Raw genomic sequence first — 17,400 nt, 5'->3', positions numbered from 1 at the left:
GAACCAAACTAAACTTCAGTTTAGATTTTCAGAAAGCCGGGAAGAAACTAAAACATGTGCCAAAATGTTAAATGCCATGCTCCTCATTCTCTCCATTTCTTATCTGAAAGGTTTAAAGCACAGAAACTTCTTACTCTTTTACTCTTTTATAATAAAGTTATTAAACTCTCTGAAAATAAGTTTCTACTGAGATAAGATTAGTGACCTGGGAGTTGAAGCTATTACCTTCTTCATGTACCAATACTTCACAATAACCAGATGAATCCAGTATACTCACAAAGCAAACAAATAATCCATTCTTTTTTAATTTCTCTTACATAGGATATGTTAACAGAACAGAGATATTTTATTGTATACTTATATTTGTATCATGCAGTTAAATCTATTGTTCTTCTTGTCCATCTGCTTTATTCATGATCACATACAAATTTAGGAAAACAGTGTATCTCACAGACACAACAGTCATAAACCAGAGGTTCTCCAGCAGTGGTTTTCCGATTTTAGCATGCTTTTGAATTACCAGGAAGGCTTGTTTAAATGCAGATTTCTGGGCCCACCGTCAGAATTTCTGATTCAGTAACCCTGGGTTGGGTTGAGGATTTGCTTGGCTCAAGAATTCCCAGGTGCTGCTGAAGCTGCCGGTGCAACTTGCACACTTGGAGGAGCAGCTGGTCACAGGACTGCTGCAGGCTGCTTACAAGCAGTCCAGTGAATAGTGCTGGAAGTCTGTAGGGTTCCCTCTGCTGTTGACCTCTGAGGCATTATTCGGGATGTCGTTTCTGTATTATCTAAACTCCAGCCTTTTGATGCCTGTATTTTAGGTTGGAAGAATAAAGCTTTTGTGTCTAAGAAAGGGATATGTCTCTTGGTTTGTCCTTTTGTACCTGTGTACTTACACATAGTTTTTAACGTTGATTCCACAAAGGAAATTGTGGATCAAACCAGAGCTAGATATTCGGTCTGTAAAGTCCAGGGAAAGCTACACTGGGACATAGCTGTCAACCCAGAATATTTGTTTAATAAATTAAGGAATTCAGTCTACATTTCATTAGATTCTAAAATACCTAACTTAAGTTTTACTGTTCCTCAAAATCAGATTTGTTGTATGCAGAAAATGTGAGAAAAACACAAGTAAACAGTATGTTTTGGTTCTTTACTTGAAACCATGGACATGATTGATGGTGTTACATAACTGACCTACCAGAGTGTAGCGGATGGTAAGTGAACTGTGCTTGATAATCGTCTTACAGTGCGGAAACTAAGACCTAGAGAATTTAAGTGGTTTGTATAGGGTCAGAAGCAGAATTTATTGTTGAACTCTTCAAGTGGACACATTGTGGCCCAGAAATTGATTGCCCATAATTCTATTACTGTTTAAATTCCATAGATACCCCTTAACTATCCTTAAATTAAAAAGCAGAAAATTCAGTTTTTAACTATGAAGCTGAGCTGTAGTCTGTTTTTAGGGTAACCAACTTATATCAGTGATTTTAATAAAAACAATTCCCAAGGTAAAAGAACAGATTCATCCTACACTCTAACTTTCCTGCTTATGGCACTGTTCATTAGCTGTGTGGTTTTAGAAAAGACTCTTAACCTTTTCTGACCTTCAGTTTCCTCATCTGTAAAAATGGGAGTAATAATCTTAAATCAGATTTGGGGCGCCTGGGTGGCGCAGTCGGTTAAGCGTCCGACTTCAGCCAGGTCACGATCTCGCGGTCCGGGAGTTCGAGCCCCGCGTCAGGCTCTGCTGATGGCTCATAGCCTGGAGCTTGTTTCCGATTCTGTGTCTCCCTCTCTCTCTGCCCCTCCCCCGTTCATGCTCTGTCTCTCTCTGTCACAAAAATAAATAAACGTTGAAAAAAAAAAATTAAAAAAAAAAATAATCTTAAATCAGATTAATAAATATAAAACACTTAGCAGAAAGCTTGGTTCATAGTAAAATGCTCATAAATGTTAACTAATTTTTTTTATTATTATAGTGATAATCCTGAAGTATACCACAGGATGTTAAAGTGTTTTCTGAATAATCGGGGGGAAAAGATGTAAAGATTTAGGATCATCTTTAGTTAAATGTATGTGTTTCAGTTCTGACTTCTCCCCTGCTAGTCATATGATCCTGAACATGTCATATAATGTCTTGGTGCCTCAGTTTCTTGTCACAGTAACATTGTATATACCATGATGTTTTTCTGTAACTTAACAAATATGTATTTGTATAGATACTTGAATATATACATTCATAGGGAAAACATGGGTTGCCTAAAGAGCAAGGGAATCAAGATTTGGTTGGAAAGTCAGGAGAGAGTGGGATTGGTGAGATAATGCTCGTGTTAGCAGTGGGTATATGTGGTTGGTGGGATTGTAGGTGGTTTTAAGTTTTGTTCTTGGGAAGCGTATGTTAGGAATGAGAGCTCAAGTTCTAGAATTAGATCTGGTTTAATTTCTGACTCTGTTACCTTCTAGCAGTAACTCTGTGTAACTTTCATAACCTTGAATTCTTTGTCTATAAACTTGTGGTAAAAATAGGCCTTTTTATGCTAGGTCTATCTCTTAGGGTTGTTAATTTTAAGTAAAATTAGTATATATGCCAAATGCTTGGTTCAGGCAAAATAAATAAGAGCACCTTCCCTATTATTATTATCCATTAATATCATTACACTTCGTTCACTTTCTAAAATTTCTGCAAAACAAATTTGTATTGAAATTTTTTGGTAATCAGATGTCACTAAAGGATGGTGATACTCTTCATTTATATCTTCATTTCTTAAGTTTTCATATTGTACATTATAATAATGCGTCATTTCAACCGTAGACCCTTGACACACATGGCAGAACAAGTCAACGGTTTTATAGGACTTTTGACTACATGTGCAGGGTTAAGGGCCAAAGTACAGACTAGTGTTCTGAAAACAGGCAGGCTTTTGTCCACACTGAATATTCTCAGAGACATTTGAGATTAATCTTTTTATAAGACATCCTTTTCAATCTCTTTTAAAATGGCACTGTCCTTCAAAGGACAGTGTTATTTAAGGCGACAATAAAATTAGGATGTATTTGAAACTCAAGAATGGAAGAGCGTTTTATGGTAGTTATTTGGCACATATTCATATTACATGTTTTTTAATGTGTAAAGGATTTTTCCTTTGGATTTCTTAGCAGCAGTGTACATTCTGTCACACAAGTACAAGCCACTATAGATAAATGTTTTCTATAAAGTGAATAATTCCTTGAACCTTGATGATTTGTTTTATCTTCTTTCCTTTTTTTTCTGAAAACATTATCAAATCTTTGTTAGTTAGGCATGCTTCATTTGTTTTGCTTTGAATTTTATACTTAAGATTGCATATTAAAACCTTCTAATAGGATTTTTCATTGGCATATAGAGACCAGAAGCTTTTGTCTTGTAATTCACATCTTCTGTTATGTTTTGTTTATATTCCCTTTGTCTACTCTGTTGTAAATACAATAAGTATAAAGCAGGGTTTTTAATCTGAATTAAATTGGTGAGCTTTAGGGGGGGTCTCTAAACTCCTTATTATACACAATACTATTCTATAATGTACATATGTGCTTCTTTCTATAACAGACTCCCAACGTAGTCTGAGACACATACGTTACCCATGTTAAAAAAAAAAAAAAAAAAGGAAAAAAGAATTACTGTTTAAAGGTTGAAATGAAACAGAGGCTGTTAATGGCACAACTATTAGAACCAAAAAAAAAAAAAAGAAAAGAAAAAGCTAAAATCTGGACAGTGGACAGACTTGTAAATGGACTGAAAGGAATAACTGAAACACAGCACTGCCCAAATCACAATGTGAAAGTCAGTACAGAAAGTAGAGCTCAGAAGCAGAGAGAGAAACTGAACACATTACGGTGTATTTTAAGTAAGAGGGACAATGCCTGATTACTGGTTATGAAAATAAGCATGCCAAAGAACTAGAATATGAATATGAAAAGCTTTTCTTCCCCACACTTCCTTATCCAGTAATAAGTTCTTAACATGTTAGAAAGTCATTTCAATGGACAGATGCTTTGTTGAATAAAGTGTTTCACTTTGATCGCTTTTAGGTGTTTTCCTGACTTACATTTTATCATTGTTTAAAAGAAGAGTAGTCTCATCCCACTAACTTTTAAATTAACTTTTCTCAAGGTGTTTTGCATCACAGATTCTAAAGACTTAGCCTGTAAATGTGGTGATTAGATCCATAAGTTAGATATCCAAAAGGACAGTTTTTCTATTAACTGAAAACTATTTCAGCTTACGGTTTTGAGGCAGTAAAATGCACTTGTTTAGAGTAAAATGCACTAGTGTAGACTACAGACCCTAGAGCCAGAGCAGCTGTGTTCACATATTAACTCTGTCACTTACTGTTTGTGTGAACTTGAGCAAATTACTTACCCATAAGTATAGTTAATTTCCTTATCTGTAAAATGGAGATTATAATATTACCTACACCATAGGAATGCTGCAAAGATGTATAGATTAAAATATGTGAAATAATCAAAACAATTATGCATGTGGTCCATAGTGCTATATAAATCTTAGCTACAATTATTATAATTTTTTGGAATCTTTAATGACTTTTTATCTAAGAATGCTGTGGATAAGGCTATCAGCCTTTTTAGAGTACTTTGCAAAGAAGATAAAATTACAGCTATACCCTGTACTCATTGGTTGTTTTTACAAGCAATCTATTGTATATGCATAGATGCTAAGTTGTATGGGTTTTGGGTTTTGGTGTTTTTTAATGGAGGCGGTTTTTCACTGTGGTAAATAGCCCAGGCCCTGGGATCAGACAAGCTTGGATTCAGTTCTAGCTGTGCCACATATTAGCTGTGTAACTTTTATTACTTAATCTTCCTAATCCTCTGGTTCCTCATTTGTAAAATGAAGATAGTAATATTGCCTACTCCATAGGGTGTTTGTGATGATTAAATAAGATAATATACATAATTTACTTAGCTCAGCTTCTGGAACATCAGTTGTTAGGACTAATAACTTCTCTGTCACATGTATATAGTATTATAAACTTACTTCTGAAAATAAAGTTGGTTTTTATGTTTTATTTTCCTAAGCTGCATATAAGTTCCTGCAGCCCAATGTCCATGTGTTTTTCCTTATCTAGAAGTGATGTGTTACAATATTTGTGCTTATGAGACTTATGGGAAGTGTTGGTTAAAGTCTATTTATTTTCATTAAGAACCCTTGAGAATAGATCCTTGTATTAGTTATCTATTGCTGTATAACAAATTACCATAAAACTTAGTAGCTTAAAAGAACAGCGTTTACCATCTCACAGTTTCCATGGGTCAGGAATCTAGCTTCTCTGTGGCTCAGGGTCACTCACAAGCTGCAGTCAAGTTGACAGCCTGAGCTATAATCATCTCAAGGCTCAACAGAGGAAGGATCCTCTTTTGAGTTTATATATATATGATTATTGGAAGGATTCGGTTTCCTGTGGGCTGTTGAACTGAGGGTCTCAGTTCCTCACTGACTTTTAGCAAAAGGCCGCCTTCAGTTCCTTTCCATGTGGATTCTCCATAGGACACCTTACAACATGGCAGCTTGCTTCATGAGAGCAAGCAAGCAAAAGGCAGAGTAAGTGCAAGCAAAATGAAAGGGACGAGCTTTTAGAGTATGATCTCAAAAGTGATGGAGCTTCTGGCTGGCTCACTTGGAAAAGCACATGACTTTTGACTTCTGGGTCGTGAGCTCAAGCCCCACATGGATGTAGAGATTACTTAAATAAATAAAACTTGAAAAAAAGTGACATCCTATCACTTTTTGCCATATTCTGTTTGCTAGAAGCAAGTCACTAGGTCCAATCTGTACTTAAGGGAGTAAGTTGGAATTTTGAGGAAAGCTGTTCAAATCAAGCAACAAATTTTTCTTGTTTTTTTCCCCCCTACATATTTTATATGTGCCATTCCATGGTCTGGAAGCATAAATCTTTCTCAGCTTCGCATTCCAATAGAAAAATTCCATATATTCCTGGTATCCTACCCTTTTAATATTCAGAAACTCTCTGCTGTCCTTCTTATAACTATCTACAGGTCTTTCCCTTGCTTTATCTATACAGATTATTTACAGATTATAAATTACTAATCTGCACTATTAAGCAGTTTATAACCAATGCTCTTATATCTTTAAGTTTACTGTAATGGATTTTGACTTTTATAGAAAAGTGTATTCAGTGAAAGTAATTTATGCCACTTTCATGAGGCTTGGGCTTAGAAAAATCTGTCTCGTAGTGCCATATGAAGATTTTGATGCTGGGGCACCTAGGTCATGTGCTGACTTCAGCTCAGGTCATTATCTCACGGTTCATGAGTTCAAGCCCCACACTGGGCTCTGTGCTGACAGCTCAGAGCCTGGAGCCTGCTTCGGATCCTGTGTCTCTCTCTGCCCCTCCCCTGCTTGCGCTCTGTCTTGCTCTCTCAAAAATAAAATAAATGTTAAAAAAATTTTTTTAATAAAAAAAAGATTCTGATGCTACAGCTAACATTTGCTGATTTATCTCTTAGTACTGATTTGTTTTTCTTGATCAACATAGAAAGAAGGAATAAAGAACAAAGATAACTTACCACCCCCTTTGAACTGTTCCTTTCTTTCCGACCACTATTCAAAAAATTTTTTCAAAGTATAACATTACTTCTCACCAATACGTGGCCAGTATTTAAACATATTTGTGCTTAAAAAGCATGCACAAATCATATACCTTATAGAAAATTACTATATCCACTTACCATCTTAAGCTATATTTACTATATGAGAACAGATATCCTTACTTAGAACAGGATTTCCTGAATTGTAATCCAGGGAACTGAGATGTTAGTTTATGCTACATGCATGACGCTAAATTACAAGATCTATGGATGTGGGACTTGTCCACTTTTTTCATCACTGTATCCCTAGTGCTCAGACCAATAACTGCTATCTAAAACTCAACAAATACTAAATGAACCAATGGTCAACTATAAAATGATAGCAACTACTAAAAATTGGGACATTTTGCAAACAAGGAAAATACCAGAATAAAAAGTAGAGGCAAATACTAGAGATAAGTAATAGTAGATATCAAGGACAGAAAATCAGGAGTATATGAAACATACACAAATTCTCCTAAGAGCTCCTGTGTCAGATAACACGTACACACCACCCAAAACATTCAGCAGATTATTTGGAAACCATTAGAATGATGTAAGGAACAATTTGTGCTATAAGCATATCTTTTGGCATTAGACAGACGAGTCCTTGAAGAAAGGGCAGCTACTGCAAACACATAGCTTCAGTACCACCAGTAAGGCTGGATTCCTGACCCCTCGTTCTTCAATTTCTCAGGGAGATGAAAAGAAAATACCACATTCAAACAACTGAAGAAAGTATTAAATTCTTGTGATGTGCACCCCCAAAAAATTCTAATAAGAGCTAACCCAGGAGAGTCAATTCTAGACCATTCCCCTACTTTCTTCCCTAGCACTTCAGCTTTACATCTCACATCATCAGACTGTACCAGTCACTGCCCTTCCTTGATGCAGCTTCTGTACACTCTGAGATCATACCAATCTTTAAAGATTTTAGCTACTAGTTCACCAGAATTCCTGCTTTCCTACCCATTTTATTTTTAAAACTTACCTGCTACTTTTCATATAACTATCTGTAGGTCTTTCCCAGTCTATACTGACTATTACAGTACAGTGAAGTCTTCCTAGAATGGTGCTTTTCTCTTTAAGCCTACATGATTAGATCATGCTGTTTTTGTGTTCAGTTTCTAGAATAAATCCCAGTTTGGAAGCCAGCAGGGGAGTAAATTTGTTATTTAGACAAATATGAGTTTTGAGGATAATACTTTCCTTACTGTGACCAGTATATAAATACCTAGCTTTCCACATTAGAATAAATTGTGCTATGGATGAGGAAATCCAGGCCAGTAGGGGAATAATATGGAAATACCACATTATAGAAGTAACGCTTCTTTACCATAATTTGTATCTCAAATGTATGTCTATTCAAAGCAGACATTAGAAACCTCAGTTAAAAACCCAAAGGAACACTCAGTGAGAAACATCAGTCTTAGAGATTTCAGTGAAGCATTCAAGATTCTTGAGCTTGTCAAATACTGCTTTTTATCCCAGCCAAATAGTCATCACCATACATCAATATACACATAGTACTTCTTGTACACTGGAGGCAGTTGTGTAGGCAAGGAAATACTACTGTAAGTGTTGCCAGCAATGAGTACTTTCTGTCTCTATATATCCTATCTCTGCAGTGATTCCCACTTGAGTGGGAGAGAATCAGAAGTAGAGTGTTGTGATAGAAGATTATTAGCATTTAAAAGCCTGTTTTCTTAGCTAAGTGCCAGACTGATGAATTACTATGTAGAGTCCATAATCTTTTAAAAATTTAATCCCTAAATAGCAAAAGAGAGAACAACTATGTTTGTGTATGTGTGGGCAACTTTTTGCCCATTTATTTATGTCTAAAATTATTAGTAGAAAGACTACAGGATTATTAAGTATTAGATAAATTTACTTATTGTTTTTTAGGAAGCATATTTTTAAAAAAATTTTCCAGCTTTTTGAGATATAATTGATGTATATAATATTATATAAGTTAAAGGTATATAATATGCATGATTTCATATATGTATATATTGCAAAATGATTACCAATGAAGTTTGTAGACCGTCTCTCCAGTAAATTGCACCTACATAAAAAATTTTGCATGATACCTAGGTTTTCAAAAAATTAATAAAACCTTTAGGTCTGTTGCCTTAGGTAATAATTTTATCTGAAAACTGGTCTGAACAAACCAAAATTAACAAGAAAGGCTGGAGTAGAGTGTTCTACCGAAGTTGCATTATTGCTTACTCCCATTTCATACCCTCAAGCAAGGCATCTAAATATTCCCCTCTGCAACTGGAGAGATTCCCTAAAAGTTGATCCTTTAACTTAGGCTCTAGGTGAGTTAAAGAAGGCAGTAATTTGAAAGAGAAGGAAGGGTTAAGTAGGAGAGATTCACCACTTTTAAGAGATGGGTCGAGTAATTAAAGATTCTTTGGATTCTTATGTATCTTCCCCAACTTAGGCTATTTTTCTTCAATTGAGGATTGACAGTGACCTGTGTCATTGATAGCCTCACATGGATCTAGTTTTCCCATCTATCTCCTGGACCATTCCTCCCTACTTTTCTGTCCTCTGGTCCATACTGAGAGGTAGTCCTTAGAACTATGGAAAACTTAGACCTTCATCCTAACCTCTAACTTCTACTTAACCTTAAAATAGTAGACAACTTTTTCTAGACAATTGTTCAAAAACCTGCTTGGCAAGCATATTTTTAAAAATTAAGGTGAAAGTGCCCTCACATTGGCTGTACACTCTGCAGTTCAATACACTTTATCATTTCCTACTACCATTAACCCAGCCATGACAGATCTATCAAAACTGCTTTTTATCTCAAAAGTATTTGAATTTACAGCCTTGACTATGGGCTACCAGGAGTCGTTACTTTCTTTAGAAAGTAGCAAAGAAGCACTGGAGGATGGAAGAATGAAAAATTCCTGTACTCTCTCCCTATTAAAACATACAGTTTCAGGGGATTCATAGTTTCCCAAAAGAGCAGGTAGCAGAGGACCTTGGATCAAGAGTTCCCGATTTAGCGCTCGCTTTGGCAGCACATGTACTTTTAAAATTGGAATGATACAGAGATTAGCAAGGCCCCTGTGCAAGGATGATGTGCAAATTCGTGAAGCACTCCATATTTTTAAAAAGAAAAAAAAAGAGAGTTCCTGATTTCGATCATTTTTTTAGCTTACATCTGCTACCGTTTGGAATATCATTTGTTATTAGCTGCTGGGGCTAGCTGTGAAAGGAGAAAACATTATGTATGACTGAACAGTAGAAACATGAAGTTACTTTGAAAAGAACTAAGGGAGACTTTCTTCAACCAATAACTTCTAGTGGTGTTAGGGAAATATTGGCCACCTCCAACACTGTGATCATCCGATGACTCATTCTTGTAGCTCTTCCACTGCTGTCTCCTTCCTCCATCCCCATGAATCATTGTCCCACAGACACTAGCTAGCTCTTTTCTACCGCAGTTGTACAAGGCTCTGTTAAGAATGATCTTAAGAGATGAACTACAGTACTGTAACCCAGTCACCTTTTGCCACGATTACTTTTGCTTATTATTTCTAATAATTCTTTTGTCTTTTCATACCCCTAATTATTTTAATTTGAAAATATTTGTAGAAATTACCTAAAGATAGGACAGTGCTTCCCCCTCCCCCCCTTTGAGAAAAGATTTGTATTTGCTTCTGCCACCTGGGGCCATTTTGATCCAAGTTCAGAGTTGGTGGTATTCCGGGCTAATCAAATGACACAAGTCAGAATTGCAAAGCCTAGTTTACTTCTGGTTTATCTTTACTCCCAGACTACGGTTAAGGGTTCCAGCCCAAAGCGTAGGGTGCTTTACTAGATTTCCCACTCTTGGCAGAGCTTAGACTTCAGTTTTGTTCTTACGACCTTATGAGACGGCCGGAAGCACAGCTTAGCTGTTCAATCATTTCTTCCCTGTTAACTAATGCCCCTGGCGTTCAAGTGGCCATCCATGCTGGGCAGAGATCTCCCTTCTGGATTTCCGTCTTCTTCCTGGTTTTGTCTTTTGATTTATTACCATCTTCTTAGGTCTTTAATGCTTTTAAAAAGATTTTTAAGGTGTATTTTGTCCAGTTGTTATTGGTTGTCATCAGCTAGAGGGTCTCCAGTTACTGAAAGGTCCCTGCCACCACCATTTCCTTTGGGGGGAAAATTCTAGCATTTTTATTTTTAGATTGCATACACATTGTAAAGTGTATAAACAAAACATCTTTTTCATTCTGTGCTCTCCATGGGAACAGACTATACACTAAAACAGTCTTAGAACACTACCTCTTTGAATAAACCAATCTCCTTAAATTCTGGGAGCTGTATAATAAGAAATTGAAGCTGTGGGGCACCTGGGTGGCCCAGTTGGTTAAGTGGCTGACTTCGGCTCAGGTCATGATCTCACAGTTCCTGGATTCGAGCCCCATCTCGGGCTCTGCACTGACAGCTCAGAGCCTGGAGCCTGCTTTAGATTCTGTTTTCTGTTATCTTGTCTCTCTCTTGCTCGCTCTCTCGCTCTCTCCTCTCCCCCCCCTTGTGTTTTTTTTTTCTCTCTCTCTCTCAAAAATAAATATTAAAAAAAAGAAATTGAAAAAAAAAAGAAATTGAAATGGTATTGTTAGCTACACCTAGGTGATTACTTGAAATACAAAGAAGTTCTCTTTTCAATCAGGCTTTTAGAGTTAATTCATGGTCCATCTCTTTGGGCAAGTTGTCTCCTGTTTGGACTTGGAAACTAAATCTCTGATTTGTATTTTGCATCAGACTTTGCAAGTTTTGCCTATTGTGATTATGATATTACCCATGATACAAAATTGCTGAAAGCTTGCCTTTCTGTTCCTGATCTCCGTCTGGCCTCATTTGACCTGTTACCATTAGCTTGGAGAGGAAAAATGTCTGTTTTATCCAGCCACACATCTCAAATGTATTTCATAGATCATTGAGATAAGTTCAGCATTATTATGTTTTCTGCTTCGATCTTAACTTCTGTAGTAGCCATAAAAGTTCAGTTATAAATGTGAGTAGATGAAACTGATATTTCTGTTGTTGCCAGAAAAAAAAAATAGGGAATAGGAATCATCGTGCAAAATGATTAGAGAATTTCTTTTCATGTTTGAAGAGAATTGTGAGGCACAAGCTTACTACAGTCTGGCTCTCTGTTGCTTGGCTCTGTTGCAAACCAATTTAAAAGGAGTGTTCTTATCTGCTGGTTAATGTTTTATTAAAACATTAGATATCAAAAGCCACACAGTACATTTTTGCATTTACCACAAAATGACTAGTGTATGTATTAAAGACTTACTCTTCTACTAATCCATGTAAATCATCTTTGGCTACAGTAGAACAGAAGGCTACCCTTAAAAATCTAAAGATATTTGTTTTATAGAAGTAATTTTTCTATTTATAAGTCTTAAAGAACATTGGTTAGAATTCATTTATGTACAAGTAAAATTTCCATTACAGTCAAGGGCATAAAATATGGATGCTATTTTCTGGTATCTTAACAGAATAATGATGCTGATTTTCTTAGTTAAAATTGTATACATTGAGTTCTCTAATACAACAAATGCCTTACCTGGTTCCTAACCAAGTAACATTTTTTATAATGACACGGATGATATGTTGTTTGCCCTAGAGAAAAGAAAAAGTTAAACTATGGATGGATCATAGTGGCATTTTTTCCATTGAGAGCTTTTGATTGACAATTATTCCTCAAACGTTTCTTCTCAAATATCCAATCAAGTAAAAATAAACACTAAAATTATCAAAAACACCCATCTGAACAATTTAATGCATTTTCTGCCTTATGCTTACCACTGTATCCACAGTGCTTATTGTAGTAAATGACTAGTACATAGTAAATGTTCATTTAGTGTGTGTTGAGTGAATGAAATGAACCCAAAAAGCCAGAGGAAGGCAAAATGAAATAATTTAATATGTTATAAATATGTATCAATGACATAGATTTCTCTCTACTAAGAATATATCTTTTTGCTTTCTAATGTACTACAAAGGGGTTCAGAAGCTTGAATAACCAGAGCTATATAATAAAACTGGAGCTCAGTTTTGGGAGAATGTGGCAAAGCCACGTGCTGGTTTCAACACTTACTGTGACAAATAACAGCCCTGCTTTTAACAGACACCCATTTTCTAATATTCATCAGAAAATAAAAAATTTAGGTAATCATTTAAGAACTAAAATGAAAATATAACCAGGTTTGCTTTGGCATTTGGGCCAAGCTAATCATAGGTTTTATAACTCTGTTAGAGAGAAAGAATGGGTTTCTTTATTTGATTAAATGTGGTACAAATTTCTGAGTTTTGAAATAGATGAGAACAAGCAGTTTATAATTAACGGATCGTAAAGGAAAATGTAAACAGCTTGATGTGAAAATGCCAAGAGAATGCTGAGAATTTAGAGAGTCTATAGACTGAGACCCTGTGTAGCCTGCCATGTTAGGGATGCAGATTAGGGGTTTGGATACATTAGCTGTTAGACATTCATTTCTTGACACAATTTTAGTCATTGTCTAATCCCTCTGCGGTTTGGCTACTTTAAATAGAAGACGTTATTTTGCAAATATAAAGTGTAAACCATCCCTGAAAGAATTGGTATCATCAAGAAAAATAAGGACCAAAATGTTCAGCACTTTCTTGTTTACAGCATCCTATTTCTTGCCTGCATTATATTTCTGATATAAGTTACTACGATTTAATTAATTGATCTTCTGTTTTCCTTCTTGAGACTATAACCTCCTTAAGAATAGGGGCTGTACCCCTTACTCATAAAGGTACGTGTAACACCTGAGACAGCACTGGACACGCAAAAAGTACATATTTAATGAATGCTTAATGACTTAATGAAAGCTATATTTATTGTCTGTCATCAGATAATGCAGGATGCTATTAAAGATAAAAATAAATAAAATAACCATATAAACAATTTGTATTCAGCAATCATATATTTCCTGACAAAATAATGAAGTAGTTGAGAACATAGGCTCAGGAGCCATACAGCCACTGAACTTCAGTATTAACGGTCACTTACCTAACTCTGTAACCATGGACAAGCAAGAACTCAGTCTTTGTGTGCCTCACTTTTACTATCTGTAAATAGGGAATGTTGTTAAGGTTAAATGATTTAATTACATGTAAAGCACTTAGAAAAGTACGAGACACTAATATCCCAGTAAGTGTTAACTATTGTTGTTATTACTAGTAGTACTACTGTCAATATTATTATTCCAGAAATAAATTTAAAATGCTCTTCTAAACATTAAATATAGTGCATTTAATCCGTTTTGAACTTAGAGCTCTGTATTTTGTTGAACTAGTAAATCACATAGAATTTAAATTTGAAAACTGTTCCCTCTGCTCTTTTTCCCTAACTCCACTGTTAGAGAACCAACTTCATCCATTATAAGAATTTTGGGTATAACCTCCTCCAAGAGATCTTCCCTCCTTTTCCTGCCTCCCTCCTGCCAAGACAAATTTAATTGTTTCTTTCTCTGTGTTCTCTAGTACTTCCTTTAATTTATAAAATATTTCTTATATGCATTGGCTTCTCTCAAGTTGTATGGCTTTGCTCTGCTTTAAGTTGTTAACTGGTACAAGAGGAGTGGCCAAGTAATTTCTAATTTTGTACTAAATTTTGAAATACGTATAGCATTCTTTTTCCTAATTCTAGACTTCTTTCTTGGAGGAAAAAAAAACAGATATTGTGCATACTGCTTCATTCTCAAACCTAGTTTCCGTAAAACATTTTCTGAAATTTCTAAAAATTGAAATAGAAATACAGAAAGGTACACCAATCATAATTATGTAGTCTCAACGACATTCTATGAAGTGTACACACCCATATAACCACAACCTAAATCAAGATAATAGAACATTCCTGGCACTTCAGAAGTTTTCCTTGTGCTTCCCTCACATCATTATCCACTCTTTAGAAGTATAACCACAATTATGAGTACCATTCTCAGTTATTTCCTTTCCCCATTTTCACACTTTGTACAAATGAAATCATTTAGTGTGTATTCTTTTGAATCTCTCTTCTTTTGTTCAGTAGTATATTTGTGAGATTGTTTTTTATTGATCTCATATTTCATTGTGTATCTACTCTTAATGGACATTTTCAGTTTGCGCTATTATGAACAATTCTCCTATTAATATTTGTTTGCATGCATTTTGACGCACCTATGTATATAATTTTCCTTTTGGTATATACCTAGTAGTGGACCTGGTAGAGTTTCAGAATGTTCAGCTTAAATTTTTTTCCAAACCTTAAAGCTGCCAATTTACATTCCTACCAGCACAGCAGTATTTAAGTATTCTTTTACCCCATATTGTCAGGGTGTTTGTTTGTTTGTTTGTTTGTTTGTTTTGTGTGCTATCTGCACTGCACATATGCAATTGTGCAGAATCATTGTGATTTTGGTGTTCATCTCCCAATGTTAATATGCTTTTCATATGCTTTTCATATGCTTATTGGTCATTTGGACATCATCTTTTGTAAATGCCTATATAGATTTTTTTTGTTTACCTTTTAGTTGGATTGTCTTTTTTTTTCCTTAGTGATTTGTATGGATTCTTTATATATTCTAGAAAGAAGCCCTTTGTTGGATATATAAATTAAAGATACCCTTTCCTACTCTGTGGCTTACCTTTTTACCATCTTTAATGGTGTCTTTGGTGAAAAGAAGTTTTTCTTATTAATAAACTTCACAAAAAACCAATGGTTAGTGCTTTTTGTGTCCTATTTAAAAAAATCTTTGCCAAGTCCTAGGTCATGAAGATCTTCTATTAGGTTGTCTTCTAGAAAATTCATTGTTTTACCTTTTATATTTGGGTCCATAATCTAACTGGAATTGATTTTTATATATAGTATGAGGTAAGGGCAGGTTTTATTTTTATTCCTATCATATTGATCCATCATCATTTACTGAAAATACCATTCTGTTACTAAACTATGACATTGGCACCCTTGTCCTAAATAAGGTGAATTATGTATGTATAGATATGCTTCTGGATTCTTTATTCTGTTCCATTGGTGTTTTTATCTATGCTTGTGTCAGTCATACTCTGTCATAGTGCTTAGCATTATATTAAATCTTGATATTAAGTAATAGAGGTCTTTCTTCTTCAAGTTTTCTTTACTATTAATGGACCTTTCCATTTCCATGTAAGTTGAAGAATCTTTTAGTCCTTAGGGTGCTGTATTCTTCATTCAGTGTTCTCGGAACAAAACCTAATGCATAAATGTACTCCTCCCAAATGGTCAAAGTGAAACAAGAGCTGTAAATTTAAATAGTCTTGGGGTGCCTGGGTGGCTCAGTCGGTTAAGTGTCCGACTTCAGTTCAGGCCATGATCTCATGGTCCGTGAGTTCGAGCCTCGCATCGGGCTCTGTGCTGACAGCTCAGAGCCTGGAGCCTGCTTCGGATTCTGTATCTCCTTCTCTCTCTGCCCCTCCCCTGCTCACACTCTGTCTCTCTCTTTCAAAAATAATTAAACATTTAAAAAAATTTTTTTAATAAATAAAGTAGTCTTAATCAACAGAATGTATGAATGTATCATTTATTTTGTGTAAAATAGGTCTTACAGTGATCACCTTATTTTGTTTATCATATTCCAAACTCATTATTAAAGAAGCCGCAGTAGAATTCTGCCCAAGGAAAATACTTTGTTTAGGGACATACCTTAATTGAGCACATTTGGTTATGAAGATGGCGCCCTCTTCACTCTTCACATTGCCTGGATGGTCATGGATGAGACAAAAATATGGGTAAAACATTTGGTATGAAAATGTAAGATGAATTTTTATAGCAAATATTTGGTATGAGGATTTAAGAGGAATTTTGAGAGTGACGAGAGCAAGTACCCAGGGGAGAGGGGTGGTAGGGAGTGATGCCATCAACATGGTAAGGGACTGGGATCAAGGATGATAGTGTAACCTGGGGTTAAGAGTTTGAGTTCCAGATCCAGGTCGCCTAGGCAGCCACTAACTAGCCATATGAATCTGAGTAAGTTACTTATTCTTTCTATGCTTCACTTTCCTTATTTGTAAAATAGGGGTAAGAGTGCCTACCCTCATAAGGCGGTTATGATAATTAAATGATTTAATATACATTGTGAAATACTTAGAAATAGTACCCGGCATATAGTTAATCTTCATATGTGCTAGCTATTATAATTAATAAAAGATAATGTGTGAAAAATGTGAGAGGTATCATATTTTTATTTACTTTGTTCTGTGCCTTGATATATTTCCCACCCTTGACATACACAGTGTATCCCCAGTAAAGTCCTGTCTGGGCACCAGCATATGACAAAGGCATAATGGAGACTGAAAAGATTATTAGGATCTAGTAGTGCAGAGAACAAACCCCACCCTCATAAAGGAAACAGTCTAAAGACTAAAAATTCATTGTAAGCCAGAAATTGAAGTAATTCTAAGAATCCTCAGAAATAACAGATTGGACACTTGTTTACCTACTGACTCTGTGTTGATAGTACATCCAGTTTGACAAATTTTATTATTTTGTGAATGTTTATTTGAGAGAGAGAGAGCAAGAGAGCGCACAAGTAGGAGAGGGAGAGAGGGAGAGGGAAACACAGAATCCAAAGCAGGCTCCAGGCTCTGAGCTGTCAGCACAGAGCTGGACGCAGGGCTCAAACCCACAAACACGAGATCATGACCTGAGCCAAAGTCGGACGCTTAACTGACTGAGCCACCCAGGCACCCCCAGTT

The 17,400-nt window shown here is 35.7% G+C and overlaps 1 protein-coding gene and 1 non-coding gene across 2 annotated transcripts in view; both read left to right on the top strand.

The window, feature by feature from the left end:
• TANC2 (tetratricopeptide repeat, ankyrin repeat and coiled-coil containing 2) overlaps positions 1-17,400 on the top strand; it is a 371,592-nt gene that overhangs the window by 194,488 nt on the left and 159,704 nt on the right. The gene's annotated exons all lie outside the window — the stretch shown is intronic.
• LOC124513704 (U6 spliceosomal RNA) lies at positions 9,665-9,771 on the top strand. Its single transcript, XR_006962523.1, has one exon. It is a non-coding gene; the product is annotated as a U6 spliceosomal RNA (small nuclear RNA).

The sequence above is a fragment of the Lynx rufus genome, unplaced genomic scaffold (assembly GCF_022079265.1).
Source record: "Lynx rufus isolate CCGP_SWC_20201006 ecotype Redwood Valley unplaced genomic scaffold, mLynRuf1.p SCAF_18, whole genome shotgun sequence".
Taxonomy (NCBI): Eukaryota; Metazoa; Chordata; class Mammalia; order Carnivora; family Felidae; genus Lynx; species Lynx rufus.
This window is presented reverse-complemented; position numbering and strand designations above follow the sequence as displayed.